We start from the raw sequence: 8,101 nt of genomic DNA on the forward strand, positions 1-8,101 counted from the left end.
TGCATCACAGATGTGAAACAGCAAACAGTGGAGGGAACCCTCATCCCACAGCTCACAGAGAGGTCAAACAGTTGCCCTCACACTGAGAGCAATTGCATCGGGCCAGTGTGGGCTCCAACAAATCAGCGGAGGGCCAGAGACTCATTAGAGACTGGGGGCTCCCTGAGGGCTGCATTGAGAGGCCTCAAGGGCCACAAGTGGCCCAGGGCCGGGGTTTGGGCACCCCTGTTCTAGCATATAGCATATAGAACCCTATATGTCCTGTGGACACATGGAACTCCAGGGTGAGCGGGCTTCCACATTCCCTTCAACAAAGGAAAAGCCCTGGTCAATTCATCATTTCATGTGCATATGGTTTCCCATTCTCTTAACTAATGAAGAGGCTTGGGTAGGGGAGCTTTGTGTGTATATTGTTGTCCTTGCAAGCAGTGGTATCTCTAGCGGGGTGTGGGCTGCACTGGGTGACATCACAGTAGTGGAGTGACACTATTACTGGCCAAAATTTTTAAAATCTTGATATTTTTTGATAACATCATGTTATATATCATTTGATGTGTAATTTCATGCATAATGCAATGAAACAAACCATGTTGAAATAACTCTATTCCATCAGAAGTTATAACCCAAAAATAAAACAGGGGTGGGGCAATGGTCCATCACCATTCCCATGGCCCAGAGTGTTGCCCTGCCCACTGCAAGGGCAGAGGTCCATCATGGGGGTGATGCGCTAGCCTCCTGCACAGGGTGTCACAAACCCTAGTGGTGCCACTGCTTGCAAAGAATTTGTTGGATTGAAGAGGGTGGTTTTTTTTTTCTTGCATTGCTCTTTTACCTGATCATTTACCTGACCACTAAAGAAGCAGTCCATAGAAATGTACTGCAACACAAGCATCACTGAAGTGAATGTGGTCAGCAGAAGGCAAAAGCTATGCTGCGCTTTGATTACTAGCAGGTCTGGTCCTACCCTGTTCTAGGTCCTACACACCTGGGCAGCCAAATCCTATTCCCAGCACTGCTGCCAGGTGCAGTGGCACCAAAATGGCTACCACTGCATCCAGCAGCACTGCTAGGGTTCTCCTTGGGGGAAGGGGACTTTGATCCCCCTTCCCCCGGGGAAACCCCAAGCCCCGCAATGGCGCTTCTCTAGTTTGCCAATGCAAGCTTGAGAACCTCTGTGTTGGGCTTAGCAGCCTGACATGGATGATAGGATCCAGTGGATCTGGATTCTGCTGGTCCCACCCCAACCCCAGTTGAGTTGCCAGGCTGCTTTGCTGCTGCCATTTATCCACAATGCCTATGGCCTTCCAGAACCCCCTGGCCATTTAGTCAGGAAGATGTGGGGGAGATGATATTCATCCTGAGCTGATGGCACACACTTACTCCCTGACTCAGGAAGGAAGTGCAGAGAAGAAAACAACTGAGTGGACATATGTCATCACTTCCATCTCTTCTCTTACAAAACAGTGCCGCCTCTTGTGAGCCTTACACCTTAGCAATGTTCTGGACACTTTTAAGAGCATCAGTTTCTGCAATCCTATCCACACTTTCCTGGGAGTAAGCTCCATTGACTGTAATGGGACTTACTTCTGAGTAGACAGGCATAGGATTGGGCTATGTCTCTCTTATGTCTACTGCTCTGACGTGGGAAGAAATGGGTGGTGGGGCTGGAAGCTGTTTAGAGCTTGTAAGGCAGGAAAGGTGAATGATGGCAGGAGAGGGGGGAAAGAGGGTAATTTCTACCTGGGCCCTGGGTCAGAAAGGGGGCCCAGGAGCCAAAGGAGGGGGCCCAAAAATTTTCTGGGATCTTACATTTTCCTATCTAATCAGACTTGTTGCCCACATGGCATGCTGGGGACACTGCCACGAATGTGCAGCTGCAGCTACTGGCCAGCCATATATGTTGGGCCAAAGAATGCATACGAGACACTCCTTTACACAGTGTCAAATCTGGGAAGAAACTGGCCTGCTACAGTAGCTCTTTGGCTTGTGGATCTGCTTACCATGAACTATAGGAACTCAGGGACACAGCTGCAAGACTGCAGCTGCTGCAGAAGCAAGTTTTGGTATGCACAGGACACTTCTCATTCTAGAGCGAGAGTGTGATGCTAGAGAGAAAATGTGATGCTCATTTTCTGCATGATTTTCTATATTTAAAAGTTTTTAGAGAGACTTAGAAGTGTGTTTGATTTTCCATTTTACTGTATCTAGCTACTGATGCCACATGGGTGGGTAGACCTGGGCTCCAAAGACTTTTCCAGCAGTTTTCATCCTCCCCCATCCTGTTTTGCCCCTCCCTGCCCTCATTCTGCTCACCTGTCACCACCCTCCCCCTTTGCAAAGGGGCCCAAAAGAAATTTTGTACCCCCTGATAAAATTCCTCTCAGAGGCCCTGCTCTGTATCCACCCTGCTCAGTCTGTTGTGGAAAAAGCGAGAGCCTGCTTGCCCCATCTGTTGCATTGTTTTCCATTTTGATTCTCTTCTGCTGTTCTGTCTCAGAAGCACGATGCGGTGAGGATCCCCTGTGGTTTCAAAGATAATTTACAAGTGCCTCAAGGCAAAGTACCTGTGCAGAAGTCAACTCAATATACAGGACAGCATTCGCTATGATGCTGATGTAACTGTGCTAACGCAAGCCATTTGCCCTCCCCCATCTCTTCTCCACACTGCAGCCCCAAGCCCCCCAAAAGCCCTTCCTGGGGTCACTGTTCAGAGTGACCAGATGTCATAACCACAAACAGAGGACAAGGCACTCCAAAATGTAGGACATCCAAGAAAAATGTAGGACATGCCAAAGTAAAAGCTGAAAACACTTGTATATTGATTTCATGTGGTTAAACACTCTTATTTATTATTAAATTTAAAACGATATTACATATAGTTTATTAATTACAAGAAGGCTATGTGCTGCCTGCTCACAGGAAAGGAAGGACATTTAAGTTCTTTTCCAGGACATGAGGCTAAAAAAAAAGAGAACATACCCTGGTAAACGAGGACATCTGGTCACCCTGCTTGTGATACATCCCAGAATGTTCACAAGGGTCCTTCAACCTCAGCAACAGCTAGGGCAGTGGTTCCCCTCTGTAAGGCATGGCTCCCTGGCAAAGAGCTCAGGGTCAGCATGGGATGTATACCACTTTGCAGCAAGACCATGAGGTGATGCCCAAGGCCATGAAGCAGAGGCTTGGCTGGGCTCCTGCACATGGTTTTCAGTGCCTGGGAAGCCCACTTGCCTGACCTGAGCCATTTTTAGGGTCCTGTCATCTTGAACCTGGAAGGAAGTGGCGGTGACATCAACATGTCAGGCATCACCACCGACTACTTCTGGGTGCTGAGCTCCGTGCCAGCAAAAGCGCAGGGCGTCATGGCAGTCTGGAGACCACTGAGGGGGTGACTCATGGGTTGTCGTGAGGAGAAGAGGCAAGCAAAATGGCTTGCACTGGCGTAGTTGCCTGAAGGCCACTGTGGATACCACAAAAAAGGTTTTTGAAAACAAAAAAATTTTCTTCATAAAGTCACCAGTAAACGGCTGATTGTTTGCAACTTCTGAGTTATGAGTGTTATTTTTTTTCCCCACCAGGCATAGCTGGGGTAATGTACGATAGTGTTTATAGGATTAATGAAATGAAAAGGCAGCTTGTTCAAAAATGTGAGGTTACATGAGTCTTTTTAAGTGCAACATATTGATTTAACATGTTTTTCCCATCTCCAGTCTATTACAGCGTGCTCCCCCACGTGAGTTAGGTGTCCTACATCCTTTTTAAAAGGAGATATAATAAGATATACACATGCCTGGAAGATCTTTGGGTGCCTTTTCAAGATAGAATATTGCAACGTGCATGCCAAAAATAATCAGAAAGGTTTTTTACCTTTTCTACTCTGGGAAGAAGAACGTAGACATTCCTTTATTTGTTGAATTTAGCTCCTGGGCATTATACAACTTGAAAACAAACATCTAGTATGGACACTGACAAGCATAGTTCCAACAGCGCAGGACACTTAGGTTTGTGTATGTGATTTAACTCCATGTAAAATGATGATGGATTTAAGTTTTAATCCAGAAAAGCTTTTAAACCTGTGCTCTGAAGTCAATGCTATTGCCCAGCTGCTTGAAATCGAGGACCAAAACAGATGGGACATGGGAGACCCATTACAGGATTGTCTTTTTAACACTTTAAAGCAGATGCAGGGGGCCATGATTTTGCAGAAGAGGTGTTGTAAGCCCTCTCACATGCTGTTTTCATGATCAAAAACAGCCTCACTTCCACAAAGACGCCAAGAAAAGAATGCAGGTATCTGTGCCTGCCTCTTTTCTACCACGGGGAAGCACCCCCTCTTTGCAACACCACTGCTCCAGTCCAAGCACCTCAGGGCCCAATCCTATCCAACTTTTCAGCACTGGTGCTGCTGTAATGCAGCCCCAAGGTAAGGGAACAAATGTTCCCTTACCTTAAGGAGGGCTCTCTGACTGTCCCTCCACCTCAGGTTGCAGTGCATGCCCCATTGACATGGATGCACTGGCACTGGAAAATTGGATAGGATTGGGCCCTTAGCTGCTTCAAAGCTGGAAAAAACAAAAACCCCTAAACTTGGAGGTCTAATCAAGGCTTTCTCGCATCACAACTGCTTTGGCCCAAAGCCTGAGCAACTTTCTTTTCCCCACTACTGTGATGGGCATGAGGTAGTAGTAATTATCTGTATGGTTTGGGGTTTCAGCCTTGACAGCTGCAGCTAAGTAACTTGGTATGCTTGCAATCTAAATAAATGTAGTTGTGCTTACTGAGGTGGTGTATGATGAATTCAAGTCCATTCACATGAGCCATTGACCCATAATGTCCTCAAGTGCTGAAAAAGACCCTAACCATACCAAAATTGCAATCCTATGTCCTTTCTAGGGAGTAGGCTGCATTGAATTCCATGGGACTGACGAACAAGTAGGCAATCATAGGATTAGGCTACAAATCTGTGAATCTCCATTTATTTGAATAGGTTTCCACTAGAGATGGCTGTTTTACCAAATCCTTTCCAAACTTAGTCTAGAGAACTTATGCCCACTTTAAACTAATTAATCCCTCTCTTCACTCAAAATAGGCCTAATCCTGCAGAAAGCACTACTGGACTCCACCACTAGCATAGCTCACCTGTTCAACCTGCTCGTTCACACTTCAGTCACCTCAGTCAGCCTCATGTATAGGCGGGTCCCCGTGGTGGTGAAAATATAATAAACTACATAATAACAGTTTGCTTCCTTTTACTGGGACCTGAAGTGATCTGCCTCATTTTGTTTAACCATTTTTGTCCAACGTTGCATGTACACAACAGGGACCAAATGTGTACACCTGTGGGCTGGGCAGAAATGGGTTAATAGCTGGACCAACCCTGATTTCCAGAAGGGCTAAGGTTTAGGAGTCCATTTTCAAAACGTCCTTCTTACCCCTGTGTGCCTTACACTCTGTGTGATGTGACTTCCAAAATTTTATTTTCTATAACTTAATTTTGCTGTATCACAGTTCAAAATCTTGTATCTCGTGTTCCTGAATGTGCAAGTCGGTGTTAGCAAGTTTATTTTTAAACCCTTTCCTCATCGGAGACAGGCAGAGATGTTCACAGTTTTTAAAATTGTGAAATTTGCCATAAAACCACAAGAACTGGCAGGCCGACTAAGGGCCCAATCCTATCCAACTTTCCAGTATCAGTGCAGCCACAATGCAGCCCTGAAGTAAGGGAACATATGTCCCCATACTTTGAGGAGGCCTCTGTGATTACCCCCCATGGCTGCACCAGTCCTGGAAAATTGGATAGGAATGGGCCCTAAGGCTCTGTTCCTAAGGGCCTATACTGGATGGAGCAGAAGAGAAAGTGGAAAGGAGAATGGTAAGCTAGAGCTTTAAAAACATATTCCACTCTACTCTTTCCTACACACCCTCTTCCACCCCTTCTTCCTCTTCCTTTTTCAATCCAGGGAGTGGGAGGAGTAGAGACCTGGTAAAGGAAGCAGCATTTGGCATGCAGGGCTACTGAGAGCTGGCACTGGATCTGGGGTAAGATTGTTACGTGAAAATCCCCTTTTTCCTTTTAGTTGTAATTTTCTCTATATATCTGGTTATGTTACTAAAACATCATGCAGGCTAAACTTCTCCCAGCACACATTTCCAAAACTCTGGTCAAGTCACAAGCTCATGGTTACACAACAACCACCTCCCTGTGGTCACACATTATGGGAGGAAGTCTGGCATCTTAAATCATTGTTTAAGTGTCTCCTACATTGCTGTATTCATTGTATTGTTTTAACCCTATCACTGTTTAAGAACTGTATACAAAAGTATCTCCTAATCTAATCACTGTTTAAGTCCTGTATGCAAACTTGAACTGCCTTCTTGTGTTGGTATTGTTTAAGTTCCCCCAGCTAGGAAGCCAGCCATTAGACCCCACTGATTTTTGCTGATAACTGACATCTTGATCCTTTCAATGTTTTACTTACTCCCAAGTACCCTGCTGTGTGGTAGTAAGCAAGCTACAATCCAGCTCAGACAGTCTGAAAACCCCTTTTTAAGAGAGGGCTTCCTCCCATGTGCTCCCTGGCTCACTCTCCAAGGACCAACACATCTGTGTTGTGTCAGACGGTCCTCTGCACAGCACTCTCCCCCCACCCATCCAACTGCTCTACAGGACACGTAACTATCTTGCGCCTGAAACTCTTTCCCTTCTCCCCCCCTCCTTTTTCTTCCCTTCTCTCCCCATCTTTAGTTAGCAGCTGGGTTTGGCAGACCAGGGACACCTAAAATCCTTCCCTACAACCTTTCCTTTTTCTAATTTCCTCGGATGCACCAAATACTCTCCACACGCAACCGCCATGAAAGCTAGGTACACTGGATTCAAGTATTAGGACCAAGAAACATACACTTATCATTTCTCCAAGTGCATTATGTTTACCTTTGTGCTTTTGTAATAAAACTATAACCTTTTACTAAAAATTATCTTTCTCTCAGTCTCCTCTTTAAGCAAAAAGGGAATTTCTCTGCATTACGCCATCTTGTTATCCAGCCTGCGATCCTAAGGTTCCAATAAGGGCAGTAAAATAATTTCCCCTAAACAAAACAGCCCTTTTGGTAACAAGATCCAGTGGGCCCCCCCCTTGATAAATTTTGCAATAAATTTGTTTTGCATGGAATAGTTTGTTTGGTCCTGGCCCAAGCTGCTGCAAGCCTCAGGGATTTTCCCCCCTGCCCCCCCCAGGTCTGTTGGCACATTGCCTCAAGTAGCATGAGGTCATGGACCAATCATCATTCCAGAAAGAAATGTGGATTGATTTATGTGGAAATATGACCTCAGAATCTATTTTAAGAAGTTTTGTTAGCATCAATAAGTGGCAATTGCTTCAAAAGATAAGAAAACAAGAACTGCTTCAAATTATGAAAAAGAATTTATCTTCATATCACTTTGAAAATGGGAAAAATGCAGGGCCTTCATTCATCCACTCTGGAGTAGTTTCATTGATTTTAATTATACATCCAATGTTGTACGTATAATGGAGAGTCTATTGGCTTTGGATGTGGGTAGAGCTGCCAGCCTTCTAGGATTCTTCTGGAGTCTCTATGAATCAGCATTGATCTGTGGGTGACAACTGAAAGCAATCCTGGAGATTTTAAAAGGACCTCCAGGAATTTTCAAAATTACATCATAGTGAAAAAAAAAAAAAAAATCCCCAGGAATAGCTTCAGTCAGAGTTAGCAATCCTAGGATTTGCTATATAATCCTTTGCAATATAATCCTGAAGATTATATTGGCTGAAATTCCCAGTGGGTGAGAAGTAAATTTTCAGGATTTAATGTTTGTGGATTGTGTCAGCTCCACTAATATTCATCTCAGAGGTAAAGAAGTTCCTGATGAAGTTTAAAAATGATTGCAGATAATTTTCTCATGGTGATGGAATTGATTTAGGCAGCCATCAGATTCTGATCATGCAGCAATTTTAGCAGATCTCATTTACAGGATTCTCATTTAACAGATACAGAAATGAGGCAGGAGAAGCAATCTGATAGGTGACAGGACCAAGAGTTATACAGCAAAAACCTAGCTTGCTGACAGCCCAGTCCTGACCAA

This window comes from Tiliqua scincoides, chromosome 7 (genome assembly GCF_035046505.1).
Source record: "Tiliqua scincoides isolate rTilSci1 chromosome 7, rTilSci1.hap2, whole genome shotgun sequence".
Taxonomy (NCBI): domain Eukaryota; kingdom Metazoa; phylum Chordata; class Lepidosauria; order Squamata; family Scincidae; genus Tiliqua; species Tiliqua scincoides.